This window comes from Canis lupus, chromosome 6 (assembly GCF_003254725.2).
Source record: "Canis lupus dingo isolate Sandy chromosome 6, ASM325472v2, whole genome shotgun sequence".
In the NCBI taxonomy this organism is placed as follows: Eukaryota; Metazoa; Chordata; class Mammalia; order Carnivora; family Canidae; genus Canis; species Canis lupus.
The window spans coordinates 62,828,705-62,847,492 of NC_064248.1; the positions used below are offsets into that span (position 1 = coordinate 62,828,705).

At 42.5% G+C, this 18,788-nt stretch overlaps 1 protein-coding gene across 1 annotated transcript in view; it reads left to right on the top strand.

The window, feature by feature from the left end:
- Positions 1-8,502: 8,502 nt before the first annotated feature.
- The window catches only part of LPAR3 (lysophosphatidic acid receptor 3), a 96,266-nt gene continuing 85,980 nt past the window's right edge, over positions 8,503-18,788 (top strand). The window contains exon 1 of the mRNA XM_049111752.1: positions 8,503-8,518. The gene's annotated coding sequence lies outside the window, so the exon portion shown is untranslated. The remainder of the gene's footprint in view (positions 8,519-18,788) is intronic.

Sequence of the window (18,788 nt, forward strand, 5' to 3'; positions counted from 1 at the left end):
GAAGGAGGGCTAATATGTAGAAGGTATTCAATAAATATTTATGATAATGTCTTAAGATCACTTCATGCATGGATTTATTTCATACTTGAGCTATCTTTCAGGGGTCAACTATTTTAAATTTATTAGAGAAGAGAATTTGAATTAAGCAGGACCCTCATCCCAAGCCTCTCCCTCTTTTTTCCCTGCCCCCTCCTGCCAACCCCCTGTCAGATTTCCTTTCTCATACCCCTTTCCTTGTCCCCCCTACTTTCTTCATTTGCCGATACCAAATCTAGGCCAGGAAAATCATTCACTTAATACCATTAGCATTAATAAGTGAGTGACTCATGTCTACACAGAATACTTTGCTAAAATGATAATTTTAATTAACTTCTCTTTTTTTTAAGATTTTGAGAGAGAGAGAGAGCATGAGCCAGAAGTGGGGGAGGGGTGGACTCCCTGTTCAGCAGGGTGACCGACACAGGGCTCCATCCTAGGACCCCGAGACCACCACCCAAGCCAAAGGCAGATACTTAACTGACTGAGCCACCCATGCACCCCATTTTAGTTAACTTCTTACAAAAAAAAAATGTCAAGAGTTATATTCAACTTTTAAACTAAGGACCATTTAACTGGTTGTTCTAGGGTCATTCCCAAGGCTCCAGAATCAGGTATGCAATTAGATCCCTTGCCCCAGTATTTGGTTTGTCTCTGAATAGAACTTCTATTAAAGCCTTTCTGTAATCTGCAGCTGTGACTGCCATTTGAATAGAAGATTAATGATGGTCTTCCATGCTCAGGTTTTTCTTTTATTGGCTTTCATGTTTCCTTTTATTTCTTTTCCCTCCAGCTGAACAAAACCCTTTCAGGAAGAAAAGTCTTTTTCAAGGTTACCCTCTATCCATGGAAGCATTGTTTTCTCTCATTTTGATAATTTTAAACAATTGTCATCATACCAACTGTATTATCTGTTTGGGTTTTATTGAACAATGTTGCTCTCATAGCTCTGCTAATAGACACATCTGGGACGAACCATTTTGTCTCCCACCTAGGCCTCCACTTGGAGAGTTCACCTTGAACTCCTACCCAGGGCTCTCTCTCCCACCTAGAGCTCCACTTGGAGAGTTGGGAGGCTCTCCTTGAAAAGTGGGAGACGTGTTCTTTCTGGTTCTGCCAGTGTCATCCTGGGATCTCCAACTCTTGAGGATGTTCCTCGTCCGCTTGCAGGGACACACTCACAGCCAGACGCAACACCCTTGAGCTTGTTGACCTGGGGTAGGAGGAAAGAGCATGGGTGTGGACACCATCTGGACAGACTCGAGTTAAAGTTCAAGCTCACCCTGTACCTCTGTGGCCCTGGGCCCATTACTCTGTGCTTCTAAATGATGGTGATAACCTCAGTGAACTGTGGGAGTCACATGTGAGTCAGAGAACCCAGGCAAACCTGGCATCAAATTGAAACCTAAGTCTTTTTTCCCTTTTGACTTTTTCACCACATTTCTAAGTAGGTTCCCCAGGACCAGGGAAGAGTGAAGATGTTACGATGTTTCATCTGCAGCCCTTCTGCATGGGCTATTGTCCTCCTCCTACTGAGTCTCCTCGGAAAGATGATGCATGGCCCCAGTGTCTTCAACTGTACAGTGGGGACCGTGAGGATTAAACAAGTCAAATGTGAAGTGCCCAGCACAGGGTATGACTCCCAAGTGTATGGTAAATGTTAGATCTTTAAGGTGCTTTTCTAGCACGGTCTATAAATGTGCAGATCTGTTTGCCTGGGCTGACCAGGAAGATCTTTATTTTGTATTGGGCTCACCCCACACTTTTGGTGGACTTTGTTCTGGTTAGGACTTCCAGTGTGTAAATATCCCACATCCAGTCCTGTGCTGGAGGCAACGATCAAGTCAGCTGTCAGAAAGTCACACTGACAGTGCAGAAGTGGAACGGACGCCCTTACATTAGGGGCAGAGTGGTCCTCCTGATGGGAGGGTTAAGGTCGCTGAGGTGCAAGAGCCATCACAAACCCCAGTCCTTCACTCTGAGTGAACCCTTCCATCCTCTGCTAGGAAGCCACTATCCTAACCACATTTTTCAGAAGGTGCCAACAAAGTAGAGGTTAGCTTGCTTCTAGGCCCTTGTGGACATAGGGCAGCAAAGGCAAGAGGGTGAGAGAAGGTACTCCGGAGGAGCTCTTCAGGAGATTCTAGTCACTGCTCCCAATCCTATCCTAACAACGGTGGGAGGGCTGCCTGGCTCAGCATCTCAGGTTTAGGAGAAGCACAGCAGCCCAGCCTTTTGCTCTAGGGACAAGTAGCCGGTCACCCTCTAGTGCCTGAGGGCCTCCCTGTAGAAGGGGCCCAGCACTATCAGCCATGGGCAGGAGCCCTGGAGACACTGGGGCAGTATGTTCAGTGAACTGCTGCTGTGCTCTTGGCCTTGGCTGCTCCCGCCACTGCAAACATCTGTGGTGTTTGAAGATAATGATTCCAGGTATCTGAAGAATTCCCCTGTGACCACCGTGGATTTTAGTAACTTTGGATGACCAGATCGCACTGTACTATTCATCATTTCCACCTTTATTTTCACAGAACTCAAGCAGATTTTATTTTGCTACCCCTCACTTCAAGCTTGAACATCTCAACCATAACACTGAGTTTGTCTACCGAATCCAGAAGTTCACATTCCTCGTAAGACATACAGGAAGCAGCTGTGGTGGGACAGAGGGGCTGAGGACCTCCCAGATGAACCCCTGAGCATGGGGTTCAGATATTAGGCACTTTAGGTGCTATAGGCACAGGAGAGGAATGTGATGCCCTGAGTTGGAGCCAGTGTGGAACACCTCTGCTTTCCCATTCTTTCTACCAGAGAAGCTTGATATCGATGCCATGCAGTTTTATGGCTGTGTGACCTATGCATTCACAAAGGACCCCTGGATTTAATGCTTTGCCCTCACACTCTTGCAATTCTTAATATTTTTTGAATGGGGGGGCCCCACAAGTCATGCAGCAAATTCTCATGATAGGACTGTTATTCAGTGATGATTTCAGTGATTAAAGTGTGGCCTTTTAAGAAAAGGCTAAGGAACCTAGCATTGTACTTTGTCTTTAAAACAATCGAAATTTAACAGAAAGAGTGAACCGGAGTTCACTGGCAGGTTGGCTACTGGGCTGTGCACCTTCTCCCCCTCCATGCTCATTTTCTTACTTTCCATTCTATGTTTTTCCCTTGACAGGTAGCTTGGGGCGGTTCGTCCTCTAAATTCAAGCATGTTCGCCCAGTTATCGTGTGACCTCTGAGCTGGCTCAGCAAAGTCCAGTGGGACCTGCTCCACAAGACAATCAGATGCTCTCTCCAAGCTCTTTGCAGCCATTTGCTGTTAGAATGAAGGGCCTGTCTTTGAATGAGAAGCTATAGAATTGTCAAACATGCTGTGTGTTGGAGAAAATAACATATCAGCACTGGGAAGACATCAAGATGAACCAAATCTCAAAATAGACATTCAAGTTGTTAGGGAAAGCAGTACAACTCATGGCTGTCCTACCGTGGGCTCACTTACAGCAAATGCTGCTCCAAACCAGTGGGTGAAAATGGTGGCAAATGTCTCTCTTGCTATCTGTCTCTGCCAGAGAACCAGGGAGTGAATGAGAAGCTAAATGAGTCACATACAACATTTCCACACCATCTTGTATAACAAGGACAGCAAAACTCTGACTTCTTAAAGACCCCAGGGAGCTATTGGCTCTGGTGAATGGGAGAGACAATTTATTAGGGTGATGTATGTTTCTTAGTTTCTAATGATACATAAATTATCCCATGAGCCATGATACATATGGTTTAAAGAGAATTTTAAATGAAAGCAATTTTTTTTTTCTAGCAACACTAATTGCCTAGCAGCAGTAAATTACTCATCCCCCGCTGCCTGTGGGCTGTGGTCATTACTCTCTCCTCGAGGTTGAGCAGATGTCCCCCAAGAGGAATGTTTGCTTTGACAAAGTGAATTTACATCCTCACTTGTGAGCCTGCCATGCTGGGTCTACTGGAAGAGAGACTATTAATAGCACCATTTGGACCTAGCACCGCGTGTTCATGCCATCCTGCGTGTGTTATCTATGATAGCGAGACAATGAGTTGGGTCTTAGCTCTTGGTTGCCTTTGGGGGGAAATCAGGGAGCTGTTATCAATATTTAATTTTCTCCAGCTGGGAGTTTGAGAGGTAGACTTGGCTAATAAGTGTGGAAGTTTCCTAGATGACAAGTTAGGCAGGGGAAGTGATAAGCACCATTAATTTGGGGGAAACACAGGGTAAAAGCATGATGTGTAGATGGCAAATGGAGGGGATGCTATTGAAGACCATTAATTCAATGCGTATTTGTCGGATTTCCAATCCTGTGCTAGGTACTAAGGATGCAAGAACGAATGCCATGATCTCTGGCCCCAAGAACTTTGGAGTCTAGTGGGAAAGACAACAGTGTACAAAGCAAGGATAAGGTCACCCCAAGTGCTATATGAGAACGGAATGGCCATAGCTCCTGTCTGCCTAAAGTATAAGGTAAGGCCTCTTAAGGACAACCAGACAATGTTGGAACTGAGACTTGAATAATACATTGTGCTTGGCCATGGTGTGGGGTAGGAGTGGGGCTTTCTGGGTAAAACCAACTCCGTGGGGATCCCTGGGCGGCTCAGTGGTTTAGCGCCTGCCTTTGGCCCAGTGTGTGATCCTGGAGTCCCGGGATCAAGTCCCACTTCAGGCTCCCTGGGTGGAGCCTACTTCTCCCTCTGCCTGTGTCTCTGCCTCTCTCTCTGTGTCTCTCATGAATAAATAAATAAAATCTTAAAAAAAAAAAAAAAAAAACAACTCTGTGAGTCTTGCAGGTGGTAGGCCCAAGGTATGGACAGGAGAGAGAACCCAGCCAGTTACAAAAACTGTTTTGGGATGGCTAGAATATAGGTTATATATTGAGAAAAGTAATAGAAGCCAAGACCAGAGAAGTGACAGGAAGGCCACAGGGGCTGTAAGTGCCCAGGGAGCGGCATGACCAGAAAAGGCAGAAGCGAGGAGGACGGTGAGACAAGCGGGGAACCAGTTGCAACGCTGCCGCACTCATCCGGATTAAAACAACAAAACAGTGGTGCCATTTCCCTGTAATTAAACACAATAACAAACACAGGGAGAATTTTGCCTGAAATCTGTCTCTAAGGAATATACCAGATTTCATGGATATGTTTTATTTATCTGTGTGCACATTTTTTCTTTCTCAAAGACTTTTCTGCTAACTACCCTGTCATTTTCTCAGGAGTTCGTGCATTTGGACTATGCACTTAGAGAGGAGGGTCTGTTTTCCTAACTCCTGTTATGGAGAGGTACATTTTTAAAAAAGATTTTACTCGTTCATTCATGAGAGACACAGAGAGAGAGGCAGAGACACAGGCGAAGGGAGAAGCAGGATCCCCGTGGGGAGCCCAATGCGGGACTTGATCCCAGGACCCTGGGCCGAAAGCAGACGTTCAACTGCTGAGCCCCCAGGTGTCCCTGGAGAAATACATTTATTAGGATGAATGGCTTGAAGGCATATTTCTATCACACGGGCATTTCTCCTGCCCACATATTAGAAGCAGCTTAGCCAAGACTTTCTGTTTCTGCTTCATCTGGCCCCACCTTCCCTACACACACACACACACACACACACATTCACACACACATGCACTCTGGAGTCCTATGACCTTAAGGCCAGCCACAGTTTGTGCCTATAAAAGTGGCAATACACGTGGGTGTAACCGCCAACAAAGCCAGGCTTCCATCTAGAACCTGAAGCTTACAGATTGCGCAGAGACGTTTATGATGATTCCATCCACGGCCACCGTCAAGGTTTGGGTGTGGGACCACAAGGGTTCAGAACCAAGCAGGGCCCCCTGAGAAAGGAGGGTATCCCAGGTATGTGCTAGCAGGGGCATTGCCTCTATGCCTCCCTTGGATGGGGGCAGTGTGTGCAGAGGTCGAGGATCAGGGGATGGGGAGGTGACCTGGCTAAGGGACCGGGAGAGAGGACTGTGTTGTGCCCACCCGCACTGCCTTGATTTGGGGGGTGGTAGTGAATGAGGTCAGGTTAGAGGATGAGTATTCTTGAGACCAGTGGCGGTGGAGGGGGTGGGCAGAGAGGGTGGCATGGGCCCCACCTCACCAATGAAGAGAGCATGGAGTTGTACAAAGGCCCGAGGACACATGGAGCTGACCTGCCTATTTCCTTCCAGAGCCCTGCAGGGAAGGGCGGCGGTTTGTTCTGAGACCAGCCCCAGTGATAGCTCCGTGCAAGCTCTCCCTGACTCTAGTAAACCAACTCCGTGAGTATGGCGGGTCGTAAACTCCTAACACTTCCTTAACAAGTGGAATATGGGGCGCCTCGGTGGCTTAGTGGTCGAGCATCTGCCTTTGGCCCAGGGCGTGGTCCTGGGGTCCTGGGATCGAGTCCCGTGTTGGGCTCCCTGCATGGAGCCTGCTTCTCCCTCTGCCTGTGTCTCTGCCTCTCTCTGTGTCTCTCATGAATAAATAATCTTTTAATATAATAATAATAATAACTTGTAGAATATGTGAGGCAGCAGGGTGGTAGGAAACCCCATTAGGAGTTTCCTTATCCCCCAAAGCAGGAGGCCAGAGGAGCCCAGCTGGGCATCAGTGGAGGGAGAGCTATTGAAGCTCCGCAGGCTGACCTTGGAGCAGGGAGCCGATGTGGCTCCTAGGGGTGCAGTGGCAGCTGGTACAGGCTACATGCCCAGAGGACCAGACCATGGCCTTGCGGTGATCCACACCCATGCTGTGACCCTGGCCGGCCAGCAAGACACTCTGTGGGGGAACTGCCATGTCCACCATCATCCTTGGATGGTGAGGCCACCCAGCCAAGTCGGATCTTTGGGGAAGGTGCATTTGAGCTGCCAGCCAAACTAACATGGAGATTGTTTCCCATATCCTTTCCTGAGTAGGTCATGTTCCTGGAACAGCTTTTAAGGAACCAAAGTAACAGACTGAGGAAGGGATGAGTAAATCAGTGATGATTCTTCCACTAGAATTTTTTTTCCCTGGCATAAATGGTTCCATAGTCCATCTGGAAAAGATGACCATAAGGGGAAGAGTTGACCTGCAGGTGAGGGAAGCATTGGTGTGAGTGGCTCTGGCTAATACTGTGATGACATAACTTTACTTCTCTCACACTTTTCTCTAGGCTTAGCGAGGCTCTGACCTTTAACCCTTCTATAGAACATTCTGTTTAAGCTTCCGCATTTATATGATTGAGACAAAAGAATTGACATGTATTGTGCTGCCTTAAAAATGAAGCATCTAAATGGGATTAAACCCATTGATATACATCTTTCCCCATTGGACTTTCAAAGAGTGGCAATTCACATTCATGGCAGGTGGCTCAGCGGGTAAGTCATGGAGACAGAAATGGGTACAAACCAAATGAACTACCAGGATCACCAACCAGTATTATCAGGAATGTGTATTCAAAAGATGACTCTTCAGCACCTTACCACCTTGTAGCCAAGTAGTACCACCATGTAGATTCCAAGTGGATTAAAGATTTAAAAGTGCAGACAGTCTGTAAAAGAACTAGAAACAAATATAGATGAATATTGATCTGACACAAGAAGTAGGGAAGGGCTTTCTGGGTGTTAGGCGATCAGTAAACCGTAAAAGAAAAATCGGATAGATTTACTACATAAAAATGAAAAAACTTCAGAGAATTAAGAATGTAAACAAAAGGGGCACCTGGTTAGTGTCCTTGCTAAATGAGGAAGCACAACAAATTCCAAGAGGGTGAGCCCCTGATGGCAGGGACTATATCTTCTGAGTCTCCATGTTTCGTGTGCATTACAGGGTTCCTGGCAAGTAGCAAGTAGCAAGCGCACAGAAATAGCATATATTTAAACAGCTATTTTGGTTGAATGCCTACCATGTACATGTAGTATTGCCACTCGTCCCCACAAACTTAGACCTCACGTATCCGAATTTTCATTTTACTAAAGAGAAAACTGAGCATGGAGTTGGTGGCAGAGGCTGGCTTCAAATCTGAAGCTTCTGACCCCAACCCCTCTCCCATCCTCCTCTGCTGCCTGCCTGATAAGTAGTGCTTGCTAAATAGAATTGAATGGCGAAGGTTAAGTTTCACCTCCTTGGTGAGAAATATGATTTTTAGTTTTAAACAACCCCTCCTTTGGGAAACATTCCTTGAACTCACACAACACCGGTGCTAATGGAAAATAATCTGTATCTTTGTAGGGGAGTCGAAAGCTCCATAGCAGTACCCAGCTCTGACCATTTGCCGAGCCTCTCCAAGCCTCAGAGCTCTTATCTAACACAGGGATGATAATAAAATTGAGACTACAAGGAGGAAAAGTAACTTGTTCAACGTCACACGACAGTAACACCAGAGCTGGGCCATAGGCCGAAGCAGCACATCTTCAGAGCTGGCCAGTTCACAAGGTTGATGTCATGTCTAGGAGATAACGGGTGTAAGCAAGCTTTGAAAAGGACAAGTTGGACACATTGGTGAGTGGAGGTAAAACCTAAGATTATAAGCCTGTGTGTGTGTGTGTGTGTAAGGATTGTGAAAATCAAAGCTTGATCGGGACATCTCAAATGTCTGAGTATGTCCTTTTTAATCTACTATCTGCCTTTGAATTTACATAGCTGAGGATGTATGCTGGCAGACTGACCATCCGCTCCCTCCCACCCGCTTTAGGGAAACCAGTGTGGTAACACTGACTAATGGACCAAAGTCACTATGCCATGTTTAGAATCTTATCTCATAGGCTCCTTTAAAAAAAAAGAAAATGAAAATAAGACAGGTCATTGCAGACAGTGGGGTGGAGTTCCTGGCAAGTGCAATAATGAATCACACATAGTTGTGACTGGATAATGAGAGCCACCCCATAAAACTTCGACTCAGCATGTGTTTCGTCTCACTGGCCAGAAGCCAGGAGAGCCAGTGTTAATAACGTGCTTTTACTATCATTCATGTGCTTCTCGTGTCTCGGTGCAGAATTTGGCCATTGATGAAGTCAGCAGTCGTACGTGCAACTCAATCCGTGTACCTTTCAGAAAATGTCCTTCATGTTCTCTGTACTTCTAGTGTATATAATTTATTTTTCTGAACCATTTGAGAGAAGGCTGCATATGTGCCTTATACCTTACTACATCCGTAGGTACTTCCTATCAACCATAGCCTCTAATAGAATCCCAGTACATGATCAAATTTAGGAAATTTAGCATCGATACAATGCTCTTAGCAAATCTTGCAGCGCATAATCTAATTGCATCAATGTCCCACTGGTGTTCCTGCTGGCATTCTTTCCCCTCTGGTACAGGATCCAATGCAGGGTCACTCCTGAGCCTCCTGAGTTTCCTTTCATTGGGGAACTTCCTCAGCCTTTCTTTGTCTTTCACGGTCCTGAGATTTTTTAAAACTCCGAGTTAGTGTCTATACATAGCCCCTCCATGTGGATTGGTTTGATGCTTCCTCATGACTAGGCTATGCATGTTTGGGGGACATTCCACAGAAGCACTGAGGTGTCTTCCTCCGGGTATCATATCCAGAGGCACATGACATTGGTCTGTACCTCATGGGGGATATTTATTTTGGTTGCCCAGTGAGATGTTGTCTGGTCTCTCCATCATTGTGGTAGCCACAAAAATCATGGCCTGGCTCTCCTGCTGTGAGGAGCCTAATGGCAGCAGCCTCTGCTGCCATGCTCTGCTCAGAACCTGCCTCCACCTGCCTCCACCTGCCTGGAGACGCATGGATTACCTGGCCAGTGAGGGGGTACAGCAGTGGTCCTAAAGCAGGCTCATCTCTGCTACACAGGGGACCCTCTGGTGGACTCCCCATCAGCTTGGCTGGGTCCATCTCAGACTCTCCTACCTGACAACTCTCCTTTTTCCTCCCTCCTTCACAGGGTCAGACCCTCACTACAGCATCACAGCCCTCTTGGCCCCCACAGGGTGGCTCCCCCTTTCCCCTCACAGGAGCTGCCTCACAAATCCTCTTGCATTTCTACTCCCTTCTTGGCAATCTGCCTCTGGAAGGGTCTGAAGTAACACACGGTGCTACTGAAAAAGACGCTTGAAATGAGGTGGTAAGACGGAGATTTGGGCCTGGTTTACTCATCCCTGGTGGGTGAAGAGGCTGCCATCCCGAGTGGCAGGTGGGGCGCAGAGAGTTTTCTGATACAAGGCAGTGGCTCAGTTGCCCAGGCTTTCCCCGGCAGTGACCTGGGAAAGTGTCCTGGTGGTAGGCCCGCCCTGGCAGCTGCGGGGATCCCGCGTTGAGAAGCCATGGCGAAAGGGCTGCCTACAAAGACAGTAGAGTTGTCTCATCACTTCTAAGTTGATTGACACCCTGAAGAAGGACAAGAAACTGTGGGCGGAGATTAGGTAGTTAAGGCCGATCATGAAGGAGGAAGCCCCTGCAGTGTAGGAGCGGCCCAGCCTGAGGACCCTGCTTGGCAGGCTCCCTCACCCCTCCTCTATATCTCAATAGACCTCCTACCCCCTTTTTGAAAATGGAAGCTTGGAGAGATGACATAACTCGCCTCTCTTCACCCCAATTTCTGACAGATCTGCCTACCTCCACAGCACTTAGTCTTTCTGCAGATGCCTTTGTGTGGATCCTCAGATTCTAGAAGGAGAAGGCCACGCATGGCCTTTGGTGGGAACACAGCCATATCCTCTCTACTGTCTCCTCAGCCTTATTACCGCTTTTTGACTTTGACTGCATTTTTTTTCTTGCCAGACTCATGTTATCTACCTCAAGAATTTGGGGTTACCTAAGAGTAATGAAGTGTAAGAAGGCATAGTAAGATATTCTAGCCAGGCTGACAAGAGCTACAGAACCCATTAATAAGAAAAAACATTTCTTCACACTAATAAAGAAACAAGTTTTCCTTGCTTGGGGATGTATGCATAACTGTGTGTGTGTGTGTGTGTGTGTGTGTGTGTGTCCAGCAAAGAAAGGTGAACAGCTGTTTTACTGGGGCGTGATTTGCTAATATTTGTGTAAATAGAGAAATGAGAATAGTTTTACTCTTGAAGATTAGACAAAGCATGATAATAAAAAATTGAGATTTTATAGGCATGTTCAAGAAAGGATGGGCAAAGCTTTCTAAAACTAACAATCCGGGATCCCTGGGTGGCGCAGCGGTTTGGCACCTGCCTTTGGCCCAGGGCGCGATCCTGGAGACCCGGGATCAAATCCCACGTCGGGCTCCCGGTGCATGGAGCCTGCTTCTCCCTCTGCCTATGTCTCTGCCTCTCTCTCTCTCTCTGTGACTATCATAAATAAATAAAAATTAAAAAAAAATAAAAATAAAACTAACAATCCATCACAGGACCATGGATTCATAATAATCTCTTACATTTGCATAATACTGGAAGGTTTGCAAAGGGCTTTCCCATGTATTATTTAGTTTTATCTTCACAATAACCCTATACCAGGTAGAGCAAGTTTTATCGTCCCTATTTTGTATATGGGGAAATTATATTCTTTCACAGAAAAACAAAATAAAGAACATTAATTGAAATGCCCATGCATTATAAAAAATGTATCTGAAACTTGGCATAAGAGGAACTCAATTTTTGAAATTACTTACTGTTTTGCCTAGAAATTTTCATTTCTTTTATAATATTTAATATTTAATATAATTGCTAATACGCTGGAGTCAGTGTTTCCAACTGGCTGAGAACCCTCACTTAAATCTATAATTCTTTCTGCTGCTCTTCACAATAAGGATTTAGTAAATAAAATAATATGAGCACTCAACATGAATACTTTTCCTCTGACATTGCTGAAAAATTTAAGTGACTTTAAACCTTTTAGATTGCCATGGGGTTCATTAAAAAGGAGAGAGAAAGGAACCAGACTCAGTAATTTAGATCTGATTTATTTGGGAGATTAGATAAGAAGATGTCTTTATTTTTTCCCAGTAGGAATACTTCTATAAAAGTTGCAGCGGAAGTGGTGAGAACACAGTTTTCCAGACAAAACTTTGCTTTTTAGCAAAGAAACTCCTTGGAGAATTATTTCTTTTGTATATATGGTGATTTTCTTTATGCCAAATTAACACTTTTTGCCTTAAAGTCTCTTTCATTTGATATTAATAGTCACACAGGCTTTCTTTTTAGTTAGTATTTGCTTATTCTCTTATTTCTTTTTAGTTAGTATTTGCTTACTCTCTTACTCTTTTTTTTTAAGTTAGTATTTGCTTATTCCCTGTCATTATGACTTAAATATATCTCATTCACACGGTGTGTAACTGAATTTGTTGAGTCCATTACAATCTCTCCATTTCAATTGAGTTGTTTTGTTTTGCTTACATTGTTGTGATAATGGACATATTTGGACTTATTTCTATAATCCTAATGTTTCCAGAAATTATACTTTTTTTTCTTGTTTCTCACCTCCCCCATCTTTCCTTCTGTTGAGTTAAATGGAGTTTACCTTGATTCACTTTCACTTCGTTTCTTTCAGTATGTACTCTTAACTTTTCAACTTTTCACCTGACTTAGAAAAATCTAAAGCTAATCAAAAGATCTCTGCTACTCTTCAAGAACTACAACTGCCTCAATTTTGAATCTTTTTTTCCCAGATCACCTTCATTCTCCATTTATTCTGTCTTACGTGTTTTTTTTGTCTAGTATGATAGTTCCTTTTTCCATCTTTCTTTCCTCAGTAATTGTTATTTTTACTTACTGTCTGGTACATACAGTGTTTCCTCAGATTCACTCATGGTTTTACCACTTACCTTAGTAAAAATACTTTTTGCAGACCACTTCTTCTTTCTGGATTCAATTTCCTTCTTTCTTTGGTAGTTTTTTTTTTTTAATTAAGGCTCTGTCTTCTGAAAAATGTTTTTATTTCACCCTCAATTTTCAGTAATTCTTTAGCTGGACATTAAATCCTTGGTTGCCCCTCTTTTCCCTCAACACTTTGGTAATGGAATTCCATTTTCTCCTGGTCTTTATTGTTGTTGAGAAGTGTGGTCAGTCTAAGTAACCTGTCTTTTCTCGTTGTTGCTTTTAAGGTTTGTTCATCTTTAATACTTCATTGTGTGTGTGTTTTAAAATTTAATTGTTTGAGGCAGTTGTAGTTCTTGAATCAAAAAATTCATGTCTTTCCTCAATTCTGAAAACTACTGAATCATTAGTTGGTTTTATTTGGTTTTTTTCATATTGTTTTCTTCTGCCCATTCTGTCTTGTCTTGATTTTTGACACTCTGATTAGAAGCATGTTGAGAGGCACCTGCTGGTTCAGTTGGTGGAGCATACAAATCTTGATCTCGGGGTTGTAAGTTTGAGCCCCGTGTTGAGTGTAGAGATTATTTTAAAAAATAGAATTTTTAGGAGCATATGCATGGCTCAGTTGGTTAAGTGTCTGCCTTTGGTTCAGGTCATGATCTCAGTGTCCTGGGATCAAATCCTGCATTGGGCTCCCTGCCAGTGGGGAGCCTGTGTCTCCATCTGCCCTGCCCCCTGCTCATACTCTTTCTCTCTCACACTCTGTGTCAAATAAATAAAAATAAAATCTCTTAAAAATTAGAATCTTTAAAAAAGAAAAGCATGGTGAACCTTCTCATTTTCTCCTTCTTTTCATTCCTTCATCTCTTAATCTCTCTTTCATGTTTTTAATCCTTCTTTCTCTTTCTGCTATAGTCTAATGAGCTTCTTGAGATATATCTTTCAGTTCATTAATTCTCTCTTTAGCTGCCTTTAAGTTTTGGTTTATTTGGTTCATTGAGGGTTTATGGGTTTTTTTGTTTGTTTGTTCATTTATTTATGTGGGGTTTTGTGGCATATAAGCAACAGAAATTTATTTCTTGTAATTCTGGAGGCTAGGAAATCCAAGATCAATGTGCCAGCAGATTCAGTGTCTGGTGAGGGCCCACTTCCTGGTCCATAGACAGCCATCTTCTTATAACCTTATTTGATGAAAGAGGCAAGGGAGTCCTCTGGGGCCTCTTTTTATTAGGCCTCCACCCTCATGACCTAATCACCTCCTAAAAGCCCCACCTCCAAATATCATCATATCAGAAATTAGGTTTCAACATATGAATCTGGGGGGTGGAGGGACACAAATTTTCAGTTTATATACTCCCCATTGTGAACATTTAATTTGTCGAGGTTTATTTTTATTACAATGACTCAGTTTTTCATTTCTAGAAGTCCCTTTTGGTTTTTTTCTTTTTTTTTTTTAAGATAGATTTATTTATTTATTTATTTATTTATTTATTTATTTATTTATTTATTTATTTATTTGAAAAAGTGAGAGGGCATGAGCAGGAGGGAGGAATAGAGGGAGAGGGAGAAGTAGACTCCCTGCTCAGCAGGGATCTGGACATGGGGCTCCACCCTAGGACCCTGAGATCATGACCTGAGCCGAAGGTAGAGGCTTAACTGACTGAGCCACCCACATGCCCCTATATTTTCAATTTCTTATGTAATCTGGACTCAGTAATGTGAACAGAGTATAAATTTAATCTTTCCCCAAAGACCTATTTAAATCTGATATATAATCTGGATATTTTCTTGCCTTTTGGGTGAAATCTTAGGCAAGTTGCATAAATGTTCTCATTATAGATAATTAGGCATCTTGTGATTACTTTTAGAAGCAAGAAGAGCCTTATTTCAGGAATTGTGACGTCCTACCTGGTATAGTAATTAGATTTCTGAATTTCATTTAAAGTTAAAATTTCTCAAAAAAAGGTGTGTGTGTGGGGGGAATCCCTGGATGGCTCAGTGGTTTAGTGCCTGCCTTTGGCCCAGGGCATGATCCTGGAGTCCCGGGATCGAGTACCGCGTCGGCGTCCCGGCATGGAGCCTGCTTCTCCCTCTGCCTGTGTCTCTACCCCTCTCTCTATCTCCTATCATGATTAAATAAATAAATCTTTTTTTAAAAAAGTTAAAAAAAAAAAAAAAGTTAAAATTTCTCTCCTTCTAAAGCTTGAGTTTTTCCAGCTAAGAAGCTTGATGTAGGAGAGAGAAACCGGGTGGTCTTTGGTTTCTTTTTTTCTGTTCTGTGCCCCTCTACTTAATTGTCTTAATGTCTCACCTCTCAGGATCTAGTCAGAAGGAATAGAGGTAAGTGGGCATTCTTATGTTGCTGGTGCTATCTGGTCTGGTTTTGGGACTCTCTGGATAGTAAATATTTAATAGTGGTTTCTTTCTCTCACAGGACATTCTTCTGGGTTTCTCAGAGATTATTCACTTCCCAAGCTCCTTGCCTCCTAAAACCCTTAGGAAAATATAGCTGCAATTTCCATGAGGGGGCAAAGCCTTCCTTGTAGCCAACTGCTTACTTTCCCAGTCTTGGTCCCGGAGACCTCACAGTGTACCCCCATGGACCACTTTGTTCTCTCTGAGGCCTCTGCAGCAAAATCCCCTTCAAACCAGCCTCACACTGACAGCACATTGTGTGGATCTTGTTTGATTCATGGAAATACTTAACACCTCTGTGCCACCATGGGTGAAAGTGCATTGCGCTTCTCGTGTGGTCCTCTTTGCTTCTCTGTGCTGCCCACAGGGTGACTTGGGCACAGCTCCTTATTCTTGTCCACGTACTCACCCAAATTCTAAGATAGTGTCTCTCGACCTTTCATGCACATACGAGTCCCCTGGCAAATACTGTTGAAATGCAGACTCCGGTTCAGTGAGTCTGGCTTGGGGTTGAGCTTCTGCATTTTTCACAAGCTGTCCAGGTGATGATGTCCATGCTGCTGCTCTGGGGACCACAGCTTGAGGTTCCAGGGCATATATGTCAAGTTCACTGAATGGTGTTCTCATTTGCTTGAGATGAGGGGGAAGCAGCTTGGTCCTTTACCTGGAATTGAGGGAGAGAGAACATTTCAGTATCTCAGTACCATTTTTCAAAGAAATCCCCGGACTTGGCCTCTTCCATTTTCACCCTTTTTGTAGATTGGAGGGGACAGACTGCCAGTGTTGGAAGAAACAGTTTTATAGTCATTGGTATGTTGTACAGCTTCAGTCTAGAGGGTCATCTTAGAACACAAATCTGGTATCTATTTTGTTCTGGGCATTCGGAGCTTCAGTCAAATCTGAAAAGGAGAGGCAACCATTAAAGCAACTTATTAGGATCATTTTTTTATTAACTTAAAAATTATGGTATGGAAATTTAAAAATATATCCATATATAGAGTCATAATTTATACAGATTTTCAATGTGAAGAGTATCGATTTTTGAGAAATCAGGATATAGAACATTTTACCCCCAGGAAGTTCACTTGGGGTCCTTTCCAGTGAATCCTGCAACTCTGATTTCTGTCACCGCACCATGGTTTTGTTTGTTTTAGAACTTAATGCAATAGAATCATATATAATGTCTGGGATCATTCATGCAATCTAATGCTTTTGATATTCTTCTCGGCTGTTGCTATTTCAATAGTTGATTATTATTATTTTTAATTTTCATGTAGCATTCCATTGAGTAGTCATACAAAAATGTATCCATCCATCTGTTGATAGACTGTGCAATTTCTAGTTTTTAGCTATTGCAAATATAACTGCTCTGAGTACCACTATACAAGTCTTTTTGTGGACCTGTGTTCTTATTTCTCTTGAGTCAATAATTACAATCGCAATTGCTGAATCACAGAGCAGGTGTATGTTTAAACACATAAGAAACAGCCAAATGGTTTTCAAAATGGTCAAACCACTTTCAACTCCAATTGGCAATATATGAGACTTTCAGTTGACTCACTTTTTGTCAATATTTGGTATTTTAGTCTTTTTACATTAGTCATTATTGAGTCTTTTTACATTAGTCATTATTGAGTGTCCATTGGTATCTCATAGCAGGGTTAATTTGTGTTTTGCTGATGACTTTTGATTATCTTTTCAAGTGCTTTTTAGCCACTTCATATATATACTTCTGTGAAGTATTTGTTCTAGTAGTGAGTGTGCCCACGTTTAAATTTTATTTATTTATTTATTTATTTATTTATTTATTTATTTATTTTAAAATAAATTTATTTTTTATTGGTGTTCAATTTATCAACATACAGAATAACACCCAGTGCTCATCCCGTCAAGTGCCCCCCTCAGTGTTAAATTTTTTTAAATTATTGATTTGTAGGAGATTTTTGTGTATTCTAGATACCAGCCCTTAGTCAAATACTTGTGGGGCAAATACTTTTTCCCAGTCTATGAATTATATTTTCATCTTCTTAATGATGTCTTTTTGAGGGGAAGTGATAATTTGAAGTTCAATATGTTAATTTTTTTCTTTTCTGTTACTGCTCTTTGTTTCCTGGATAATAAATGTTTACTTATATCATTATAGTCTCCTATAATTTCTTCTAGCTTTATAGTTGTAGCTTTTATGGGTAGGTTTGTGATTCGTTTTGAAATACCTTTTGGCATTAGACTGAGGTTGAGGTTCATTTTCTTTCCACATAGATATCTAGTTGTTCTAGTGCCATTTGTTGAAAGACTATACTTTCTCCACTGAACTACCTTGGCTCTTGTTGAAAATCAATTCACCATGTGTGTGGTGGCCTGTTTCTGGACTCTATTCTGTCCCACTGACCTACTTATCTAACCCTGCATCAATATCATGCTGTTTTGATTACTGTAATTTTATACTCTTGAAATGAAATAGTGTAAGTCCTCCAACTTTGATCTTCCTTTTCAAAATTGTTTTGGCCATTTCAGGTCCTTTGCTTTCTCATATAAAGTAAGAATCAGCTTTTCAACTTCTACAAAAAAAAAAAAAAAAAAAAAAAGCCTAGTAGGATTTTAATTGAGATAGCTTTGAATATACAGATTGAATTGGGGAACCCAGCAACATGGTATAGTGCTCCATGTATTTCTAAACTGGATGGCCTTTTATTTTGTTTAATTTCCTTTTTGCACAGCTAGAATTTCCTGTACAATTTCGACCAGAACTAGTGAAAATGAGCATTCTTTCTTTGTTCCCAATCTAAGGGTTGAAGTATTTAACATTTTGCCAGTTAGTATGATGTCAGCAGTAGGTTTTTTGTAGATGCTCTTTATTACAGTGGGAAAATCTATTTTATTTATGTGCTAAGAGTATTTTTTTAAAAGGATTTTATTTATTTATTTGAGAAAGAGAGAGAGAGCACATGAACAAGGTGAGGGACAGAAGAAGAAGCAGACTCCCCACTGAGCAGGGAGTCTGATGTGGGGCTCGATCCCGGCACTCTGGGATCATGACCTGACTGAAGGCAGATGCTTAACCCACTAAACCACCCATGTGCCCCAAGAGTATTTTTTTCATCATAAATGGATATTAAATTTTGTCATGTGCATTTTTTTGCATTAATTGAAATGATCATGTTTTTTTTCCTATTCTGTTAATATGGGGAATTACTTCGATTTTTAAAATGCTGAATCAACCTTACATTAATGAGATAAATTTCACTTAGCCATACTATATTATCTGTATATGTTGCCAGATTTGATTAGCTAATTATTTTTGGGGGTTTCTTTTATATTTTCTTTTTCTTTTTTAAAAAATACTTTATTTATTTATTATTTATGATAGACATAGAGAGAGAGAGAGAGAGAGGCAGAGACACAGGAAGAGGGAGAAGCAGACTCCATGCCAGGAGCCTGACGCGGGACTCGATCCCGGGACTCCAGGATCATGCCCTGGGCCAAAGGCAGGCGCTAAACCACTGAGCCACCCAGGGATCCCCTCTTTTATATTTTCACAAATGGTATTGGTCCTTCCCTTTTCTTGTAGTCTTCTTGTCAGGTTTTGCTGTTAAAGCCATTCAGGCTTCACAAA